We start from the raw sequence: 11,351 nt of genomic DNA on the forward strand, positions 1-11,351 counted from the left end.
CCAAGAGTGTCAAATGCATTTTCCTTGGTTATGGGGATGTAGGCGAGATGGGCTATCGTCTCTGGGATCCGCAAGCGCGAAAAGTCATCCGCAGTCATGATGTAGTCTTCCATGAAGACAAAATGCACAGGCAGCCTGAGAGAGTTGTTGAGATCCGCATGGTCATATTTCAAGAGGAGCCGAGAGCTCCCGCATAGCTAGTTGGACAGCCTACAGCTATAACAGGTGCTCATGGTCAAGGTGTTGGACAGGCAGTTGAACAGGCAACAGAGCCTACCGTGAGACGGTCTACTAGAGACAGATGTCCACCTGATAGATTTCAGCCCTCGATGCATTATGTCTTGGTTAGAGATGCAGGAGAGCCTTTCACCTATGATGAGGCTATGCGCAGGGGTGACAGTTACTCCTGGGAGAGGGCTATGCAGTCTGAGATAGACTCCCTGCATAAGAATGACACTTGGGATTTGGTTTCCTTGCCTATGGGCAAGAAGGCTTTGCCATGCAAGTGAATGTACAAGCTAAAAAGTACCCCTGAACACCCCAAGTCGGCATACAAGGCTAGATTGGTAGCAAAGGGTTTTAAGCAAGAGCATGGTGTGGACTTTGATGAGATCTTTTCTCTTGTGGTTAAGATGACCACCTTGCGCTATCTTGGCTTTGGTTGCTCAGCTTGACTTGGATTATACTAGATGGATGTCAAGACGGCTTTCTTACATGGGGACTTACATGTTGAGATTTATATGGAGCAGCCTAAGGGCTTTGCGGAACCTGGCAAGAAGCACCTAGTGTGCAAATTAAAGAAAAGTCTTTATGGCTTGAAATAGGCATCTAAGAAGTGGTATCATAAGTTTGATGCCTTTATGCAATCACAGGGCTACAGCCGGAGTGCTATGGATCCGTGTCTTTACACAAAGAAAGCCCATGATAGTTCTTTATTGATTTTGGTACACTATGTTGATGACATGCTGATAGCAGGGAAAGCTCATGATGAGCTAGATGCTCTTAAGGCTCAGCTCAAGAAGAGCTTTGAGATGAAAGATCTAGGACATGCCACTCACATACTTGGTATGCGCATTAGACGTGACATGCATCAGGGACTCCTCTACTTGTCACAGAGGGAGTACATTCATAAAGTCCTTGAGCGCTTCCGCATGCAGGACGTAAAGCCTATTGGCTGTCCATTGCCTTCTTATGTGAAGGTATCACAGGCTGATTGTCCGCAAACAGATGAGTAGAGGGTCGAGATGGCCAAGATTCCCTATGCATCCGCAGTGGGCAGTCTTATGTATGCCATGATAGCCACTCGTTCAGATATTGCCTTTGCAGTTGGTGTTGTGGTACGCTATATGGATACACCTGGCAAGAAGCATTGGGATGCCGTGAAGGGTATCATGAGGTACCTGAAGGGCACTGCAGATATGTGCATATGCTATGGTAGCCAGGATACAGGAGTCATGGGGTACACTGACTCTAATTATGCAGGACATGCAGATAGTAGGAAGTCCACTTTCGGCTATGTATTCACCTATGTTGGAGGTGTTGTTTCTTGGATGTCCAGGGTGTAGAAATGCACGGCCCTTTCTACTACAGAGGCCGAGTATGTTGCAGCCACTGAGGCTTGCAAGGAGACCATTTGGTTGGGTCGTTTAGTTGTTGACCTTGGTATTGATGCTATCCCTACATCGCATTCGGATTCTATGAGTGCTATTCAGTTAGCCAAGAATCCGATCTTCCATGCGAAGATGAAACACATTGAGGTGAGGTATCACTTCATACGCGGGGTCGTTGAGGACATCTTTGGATCTTGTTAAGATCTCGACTGACCAAAATCTTGCAGATCTTTTCACGAAAAGCCTCTCTACAGAGTGCTTTGCCTTCCTCAGGAGGTTGATGGGCATGGGATGAGATGACGTCTTTCCTCATCTTGTTGTACATGTGTACATGTTGTACTGTCTTTTTTTTCTTTTTCTTTTCACTCCTCACTGCGGCAGATTCGCCTTTAAGTGGGAGGTTGTTGGGGGTAAAGGCGTCTCTGCCTAGCCGCCCATGTATTACTACACTAACAATCACCACCACTGCATACTGCAGGTGGCGGGCGCCCATCACCGTCACTTTATTCTTTATTCTTTTAGTGATAGATTGAATAAAGGAAGGCCCGGTCACACATTGTGACTGTTGGAGTTCCCATTTCTAGTCTCTCCCTTTCTTACTCTTACTCTCCCGCCATAGCTCTCGAGTCCAACCTTCGATCCGTCGCTCCCTTTCACCAACAAGTCTATGTGGTGCTATGCTTATGAAAGATACCATGCAGCCCATAGTCCCTAAAGGCCATAAAGTGGCATGGGCCCACTTTGCTGAAGGTGTGGTGAGTATATCTGGGACTAGGACTAGAGGGATAGAGTGAAAGTTGAATCATGGAGGAGGCTAAATGGTGCATCCCAAGGAGGTCGCCCCCATTCTAACAAGAAGCCTCGCATGATGCAAAGTGGAAGCAACATATGCACAGAAACAAAGCATCTATACATAGGGCTAGTGGCTAATTACGCTCCTAATTTGGAGGCATTACTTGAAAGGTTGACATGGAACTTAAAAGAGTCGACAAGGTTGATATATGTGAAGGATGCTATCCAACAAAAGAAGGATGTTATGTTAGTGTATGAAGGCAAAGAGGGTGTGGCAAAGAGCATCATGGAGGATTGTTTCATTGGAAGTGCACCTTCTTTAGTTGTGATGATAGGAAACTCCTCTTAATGATGAAGAGATAAGAGAGGTGGAGGTTGAATTGGGAGCAAGCCAATGATTTTTGTAGTGACATGGAGTTAGTGAAGACATTTAGAGGCTTCAAGTAGAGGTCCATTAGTAGGAGGTATTCTATTTGAGGACTTTGTTAGGGTGGTTCATTGGCTTGTACTCGTGTTTTTAGGGTTTAGGGTACTTCTTGGTACACATGTCATATGGTACTGCTTGGTGGATTGTAGCAATAGTTCATAAACAAATTTGATCCTTTTGAGGGTTTGGTAGGGATAAACCATTTTGGTATGGAGGAAGGTTTTGGCTTTGCTTGTAGTTTTGGTAGTTTTGATAGTGCTGCTAGCTTTGATAATTTAGGTTCTTCTATTTATTTTGATAGTATTTACCATCTTTGCAGTCTTGTTTATTCTCAAAGTGTTGGTGGCATTGGTTGCTATGGTAGTTCTATTAGTTATGAAAGTCCTTATGGTTGTGGTAATTTTGGTAGTTCTTGTACTTTGACTACTTTTGATAGTTTTGGTAATTTTGGTGGTATTGGCTGGAGTTTTTTTGTACTTTTACTGAGTTTTTTATTACTATTTAACAGTTTCTAATGTTTTGAAACTCTTTGTTTTGCTTGATATTTTTGGTATTTCTCGATACTCTCTAATACTCTTTGCTAGTTTTGGTACTCCTTGATATTCTTTGGTGCTTTTGGCACTATTTTGAAACTCTTTGTGATGTTTGATATTTTCAATACTCCTTGGTACTCTCCAATGCACTTTGCAAGTTTTTGGTACTTTTTAATATTCTTTGGTGCTTTTGGTACTATTTTGGAATTCCTTTTGCTAGGTCATTTTGGTACTTTTTGGTGTTTCTTGAATTGTGGTATTTATTGATCCTTCTTCCATTTCATTTGTACTAACTAGTAGGTATGAAACTTTGGGTGCTCTTGGTACTGTTGGATACTTTTTTGTACTACCAATTGTATGTATGATTTAGGGTATTCATTTAGTATTAATTGATCCTATTTTAATCCCTTTCATACTATTGGGTACTTTTTTGGTGCTTATTGATACTTATTTCGCTTTGTTAAATTGCTCTTAGGGAACTTTTGATACTTTGGGTACTATCTTTTGCTATTCGATCTATGGTACTTTTGATACTTTCTAGTATTTGAAGCTTGTTGGTACTTTTGGTACTATTTGACTTATGGTATTTGTTGCTACTTCTTATAGTACTATCTGATTGGGAAGTATGGAACTTGAGATGTTAGGAGTCTTTATGTCTAATCCTTTGATGTGCTTTTGTACAAAGACTATGAAAAGTTTCAGACGGAGTGTGTAGAAGGCTAGCTTGAGTTAAATTTTGTCAACAAGCTCATTGCAAATGTGAAGACTGGAATGACATTCACCTTGTTGCCAAGGCCTTAAATTGTGGATGTTGAGAATATCATCCATGTCTTTGGATATTGTGCTCCTTGTGGGGAGGCTTTGGAGTCCTTTAATGTTGTTAGTAGATTCATGCATTCTTGTTGACATCAGTACCATAATTTATGCTTTGTTGTTCTTTTGCAGACAAGTGACACTTATCTTAAGTTTGGTTGTAACACTATTATCCCTTTGGAGGGAAAGATTTGGATAATTGGGCATGCTACTTTAAAGAGCACATGGACAATGTTTTACATGAAGTTGGTTTCTTATGTTAATTGTACCGTTTGATCAAAGCTTTTGTTTCCTTCTGTGTGTGTATGTGGCTAGAAAGTACTACTTAGGTTGTCAAAAAAAAAGATGTTCATCAAAGGAGTGAAGGAATGCCATAGTCCTACTAAGTTAACTGCCAATAATATGTGTGGGCCAGATGATGCTTACAAGAATGTACAAGATGTTCTACAGGACTTGGGATCTAGTACTATGGATGGGAAAGGGAGCGAGCCATGGATGGAGGTTGTGGACAATGTGGTGGATACCTCAAACATTGATAATTTGGAGAATAGGTCAGAGTGCAAAGAAGGAGATGCTAATACTAATATGTAGGATAAGATAGGAAAGAAAGCAAATTTCAGGGAGATAGTCCCTAAGACCATAAATTTGGATGATTGCAGGCAACAAGGCTGAGGAAGCCACTACTTATGATGGGGTAATGCCTGATGATGGGGCTAATGTTGCTAATCCCAAGGTGGCTGATGTAAAGGATATGGTACCAAGGTTGCCAATGTGTGTGCTACTGATGCAAAGCCTAGTGATGCCAGGGCTCATGATGTTTAGGTTACTAATGAGAAGGGGGAGTACATGGAGAACATGAAGTGGAGGGAGATAAAACCAATATGGTAGGGAGCATGATAGATGCCAATAAGGTGGAGATTGTTGCGAGGTATACTATTGAGACTGAAAGTATAAAGGGAGATACATTTGTGTGGGATACGGATTTTGGGATGGGCATAGATGCAAGTGACCACGTTGAACTAGCCACATTGTTAGAGATTTTTTGTGTCAAAGCAAAGAAGCATCTCGTAGTTCATGGTCAAAAGATATGTGCTTGCAAGATCTAGATGTTGTGATAGCACTTTGTACTTTGTGCTATGCTTTATATGAATCAATAGCAGTTTCTTTTCATTTTCTCATTGCCTTCTATCTTTAGTGTGTTGTATCATAATTCATGTTCTCCTACTTATAAGGTTCAGTAAGGGAGTCTGCTCCTAATTTTGTATTTTCAATTTGGTAGCATGTTGTACCATTTGTATATTGCTTAGTACCAACCTCGACATTATGGTGTTTCTATAGTTTAGCTCTAGGACTGTGTATTGCTATTTGGAACATTGTGTTTAAATTATATTTCTTATTTTTCTCATTTGGGCTTTGGGTACTGTAGAAGGGAAATCTTGGTGGCTAAATGAGCAACCCCTAGACACATTGCTCTTCAAGGATGTGCAGGCTAGTTTTGACTAGCTTGTAATACTTGACATCAATGGTGTGTTGTTAAACAATTATCAAAAATATCCAAAAAATGTTTGGGAGTTTCCATTCTCAAATGGGGTCAGGCCCCAAGGTGTGCAAGTATCTTGGTAGGCCTAGTGTTTGTAAGATCCGATGTGGAAGAGTTTATCCTACAATTATAAGGAAGAAGACATATGTGATGTTGTGGTCATGCTGCACAAAGAATAATCTATGCAAGATCATAAATGCATGCTTTTCTTGACTAATGAAAATGAGAGGACTATTTCTAAGTATTATTATACTTAGCTTTTAATTATGAAATGTGTGCATGTATTTTACTATAAGCTAACCTCTTACTTTACATTAACATATATGTTTTCCCAAATGATTCGAGGTTTGGGCGCTAAGAGTCTCTAGTATGTGCAAAACATAAAAGCATGGTATGGTAACAAGCTTGTTTTTCTGAAGTTGGGCTGAGAGTCTCTAGTATGTGCAAAACATAAAAGCATTATGGTAACAAGCTTGTTTTTTTGAAGTTGCTAAAGAAAGTACTAGAGAAGCACCCCCAATTCAATGTTGCCAATACAATTCTCATCGATGATTGTAGATTCAAATCATTGAAGACAGTCTATGAGTCATGTCTTTGTATAAGATCATATGAGCCCATGTATTATGACCCAGTTAAACACTTCTATCTTATGGATGTCATTTACCCATGGTTGTGGCTATATAGACGATTTGTTCCTAGTTGCTTACTCTCGAAGGAACCCCCTATTTGATAAAGAGGATAACATCTCCTCATTTGTGGTTGACCATTTCATACAACTACAGGGGTATGCCTACAAATTTACCATCCAATGGGCAACCTAATCGGAGTTTTGTAGCCTTCGCAATATACATCTTGATGCAATTCCACCTATGGTTTTCTTGTTGCTTTGCCTATGGTTTACACTTGTATCCCTGTAGTGTTTATTTTCTAGTTAATATTTGTATTGGTTATTTTACTTTGCCCAATTTTTGTAGTATATGGTATTACTTTTGGTACTCTATCAATAATAGTAACTATATATGAATCTCATATTGTGTTGAATTTATGTACCTATTCCTATGTTTTGGATCCATTGACAACTAGGGAACATGCACAGTATCAAAATTGGGTACTATTATGTACCAAATGGTAACTAGTATATTGGACATCTGTATCATTGTCGATTTTGGTACTATGATGTACCAAAGTTTGTACTATAGTGTAGAGATTTTGGTAGTGTCATACAACTTGTATATATACTAAGTACAATGCTTAGCATCTATATCTCTATCCTAGGTTGTGGTTTCAGTAACAATTTAGGAACACTGATTTGCACCAAATTTGATACTATTGTGTACCAATTTTGGTACTATGTAAAGCAACATGTGGAAATGGTAACTAGTATGTTGGACAGTTGTATTTTTGTCCAATTTGGTACTATGATATACCAAATTTGCTTGTGGTAATGTATAGAATATGTCCAATTTGGTACTGTGATGTACCAAATTTAGTTCCAAATTTTGTATTGTAGTTCAAGAACATTGTTTGGTACCAAATTTGATATTGAACATAAATTTGCTACTATGGTTTAGGATCATTATTTTGTACCAAATTTGGTTTAGGATCACTATTTGTACCAAATTTGGTACTTAAGTAAAAAATATTTAAAAAGTGTTCTTACTTGTGAAAGAGGAAGCCAAAAAAAGATTGAAATAGAGGAAGTCTACAAAGTGAGATTCTATTTGGGAAAAGTACATGTTTGGTTACTTGTATTGCAAATGGGGTCAAGGCTGTTATGCCTGCATCTTGGTCACTTCCATAATCATATGGCATGATGTTGTATATATTCTCATATACCTCAGTGGATAATATAAATTGTCTCTATTGGGAAGCATATGGCTCTAACAAGATGGAAGTAGATCATCATTAGAGGGGTCTAATCTAATAGGGTATATGTATCAACTCTGTCTTCAACATAGCCATAGTACAAGCCCTCAACTAATTTTCCAAGTCTGTCAACTTTGTTATGCCAAAGGTCCTTCTATGTTGTTATTATTTGATACATTGTTTTTGTGCACTTTAGAAGGTAGAAGTCCTTGTTGGGCTCAGATGCCTTGATTGCAAAGGTGTCCCATGTGGACAACATGGAGCACAACACTTCAGGGTCTCCTTTATATGTAGCAATGTTATGATCTTGACTCATTGGCATGGCAAACATATCTCTATTGTCCTTCACATCTTCTACATTGCAATCACTATATGCTTCTACCATCTCGTGGAGACATATTTTCATTCTTCTATTTGTTATCTATTCTTACATCTTCTTCATTTCCCATTCATACATGGATCACAAAAGCATGAGAGCATTTGATAGCACACAACTCATGGGTTGTTTGTTGAGTATCCATCAACACAATGGATTGAGAGGGAGCCTATAATGCACTAACAATCCCACAATAGATTGTGTTGCACATCATCCCTTGAAACCAACCAAAAAACTCTCTGAGTAATGCACCTATGTATTTCTCTTGTGGGATGAAATGTTGCATTAAGAAAACTAACAACATCATTTCACACGCCATAGGCCAACCATCTAGTTTCAGCTCCTTGTGAGTGATGGTTCTCTTTATGGCAACACCTACAACATCATGCTCTCTGTTTCCATGTCTTGCATGTGCAAGCGTATCAGCAATAGTACCTTGCCATGAAATAGAAAGGTTTGTGTGCCTTAAATTGAGTAGTGCCATTTGACCATACCCAATGATATTGTAGGGGACATCCTTATTGTTTCAGCCACTTGTCATGAAGCATAAAACAATGCTGAACAAACAACATGTCATGGAGCTTGTCATCTGATATATAAAAATGTAGTGTCTTTTCAATAGCACCTCTACTGAGTTTCTCACATAAGAGATGTGCATCAATAGGGTTACTTGGGTTGGCCACCAATGCATGTATTGAATCTTGTTTTGCATTTTAAATCAGTAATTCTCTACAAAATCAACAATAGACATAACAACATTGCTAGGAAACTTAAGCAAGCAATCTTTGAATTGTTGGGCCTACTACCTAAAGACAAAGTTATGCTTGATGAAGCTTTTCAGATTATATGAAAAGAGATGAATAAAAGTAGTACTTTGCATTCTTTTCAAAACCAGATACTTTCTCTTCTTCTCACTTTTATTATCACCAACCTGTCCAATTTTTACATCCTTAAAGACCTTCACAGTCATCTCCCTACTATTTGTTCCAATCTTGTTTGGGCAAAGTGACAACTTGCTTACACCACATTTGAGGCAATTTCCAAGCAAGCATTCTTTTGCATGATATTCACTGTTGACATACTTTGGGCACAATATGGATTTTCACAAAATACTTATGTGCTAACATCTTGTTTGGTTTGTAGAATATTGTAGTCCTTGCACAATAAATGGATCATGCAAATAGATGACCTTTCCCATGATCCCCAAACTTGTTTTGGTGCATCTGATTGAAAGCCTCTTTGTAATATATCATATGGATATGATATACACAACAACACATATACCGCTCTTTCAACTTTTGAACAAATAATGGTTTTAGTATCTCAAAGGATCTAAGTGACAACATCACTATAGAATAAGTGCTCTTACATCTTTTGTAGAGCTCAATCTCTCACATGAAAACAATCCAACTTAGAGCTCAAACTTCCACAATAAAAAAATCCCAAATATTTCTATGAAAACCCATGAATTCAAAATAGTACCAAAATCCGGTGTTGTCTATAGAGTACCAGAATTTAGGACTATTTTTGCCAAATTGATATAGAGTACCAAACTAGTACTCCTTACCAAATTGGTACAGAGTACCAAACTAGAATAAAGTACCAATTTGGTATTATAGAATACCAACTCCAATTCAAGACATGGAACCAAATTTGTTGTAGTACCAATTTTGGTAATGTATAGAACCACTATAGCACAAAAAAAGCACCAAATTCGGTATTGTGCATACAATTTGGTATCAACAAAGCAAAGGTACTTTTGGCACTATTAGTCCTGCTATTCATTTTATCTTCATACTTGGTACACATGCTTGGATACTATACAGGATACATTGAAGCACCAAATCTATTCCAGTATCAAGTTTGGTACTTATAGAACTAGTGCAACTCAAAAAAGTATCAAATCAGGTACTGCACATTCACTTTATACTTTTGTTACTATATGTCACTCTTGGTATTTAAATCAGCTTCATATTTGGAGCATATTGCGTGCTTGGGTACTATATGCAAGGTATAATAAAGCATGAAATCTATTGCAATATCAATTTTAGTGCATAGAACTACAAACAAGTACCGAATTTGGTATTGCACATACATTCTGGTACCAAAGCTGGTACTTTTGATCATGTATGTGACCACTCTTGTTATCCAATTGAACTTCAAATTTAGGACTCAGTTTCATTCTGGGGTACTATACAAGGTACCAAGAGGAACCTAACATCAATTGTACATAACGCTCTACTATATGGAAAACTACAAAATTTGAACTCCACATGGGATTTGGTTCTATAAAGCAGCCACTCAGTACATGTAAAGTCCTTCTATTCAAGGGCAAAGTCAAGGTGTTTCCTTGAGCTTTTGCTACTATATGGAATGACTGTTAAGCATCATAATATCCAGACTGATACTCTAGAATGGCTTGGGTAGTATATAATTTTTAGGCACAAATACATTGTTTGATGCCTAAACTCATGTATGGTGGAAAATAGTGCATATGGACTCATTATCTTTGGGTTGTAATGACACATATAGCCCAAATACATTCTTTGATGCCTAAACTCATGTATGATGGATTATAGTGCATATGGACTCATTATATTAGAGTTTATAATGAGCCATAGCCTTAATTTTAGTTTATATAATGAAGTACAAGTTGTATATAGTTTGGGCTCAAGCTTTCATGCCATAATCATAATCTACAAGTTGGGTTTCTTATATATATGGATTTTTGTTGTCTCAAACCTTCTTTTTCTATTAAATTCTCTCTCTCTCTCTCTCTCTCTCTCTCTCTCTCTCTCTCTCTCTCAACCCAATCTCTTCTTACCAAAGTTTTTGTGACTTTTAGCCATACACACTAAATACCTTGAGACCATATTACATTCATTACATCACAAAGATAAGAAGAGAAGCATTGCATTAAGAGATTGCATTAAGAGACATCATTTTATAAGGCTAAGTAATGCTCGTTTCTATCCTTATTGAAGATAAAATCATTGCTTTGCACTATTTTCTTAGCTTCAAAATCTCAAAGATAATAACCCATCTCATCTGAATCACCAAATCCAAGAAAAATGCACTTCTTAGATTTAGGGTCTAGCTTGTTTGGTTGTCCTTGGGCATATGCATGTAAGTTTCATAGTCAAATGCCTATAAGTGATCATAGGAAGGTTTCTCACTAGACCACACCTCTTTTGGAATCTTTCCTTCTAGTGGCTTGTTAGGAGACCTTTAATCAAATGAATAGCTATTTTAACAACTTTAACCCATAAATCATATGTGAAACCCACATTAGATTGCATAATACCAAAATTTTATTAAGTTGTCCTATTCATTTTCTCAATTGCTCCATTTTATTCTCTTTTGATATCATGTATATCACAAAAGTTCTAAAATG

General features: G+C 38.0%; 2 pseudogenes; one reads left to right on the forward strand and one right to left on the reverse strand.

The window, feature by feature from the left end:
• Window positions 1-5,056: 5,056 nt before the first annotated feature.
• LOC148040090 (uncharacterized) lies at window positions 5,057-6,536 on the forward strand (annotated as a pseudogene).
• A 1,939-nt stretch (window positions 6,537-8,475) lies between these two features.
• LOC148040091 (uncharacterized) lies at window positions 8,476-9,210 on the reverse strand (annotated as a pseudogene).
• Window positions 9,211-11,351: the final 2,141 nt, after the last annotated feature.

The sequence above is a fragment of the Lygodium microphyllum genome, chromosome 2, assembly GCF_053477565.2.
Source record: "Lygodium microphyllum isolate KBCC chromosome 2, Lygodium_microphyllum_v1.1.10, whole genome shotgun sequence".
Taxonomy (NCBI): Eukaryota; Viridiplantae; Streptophyta; class Polypodiopsida; order Schizaeales; family Lygodiaceae; genus Lygodium; species Lygodium microphyllum.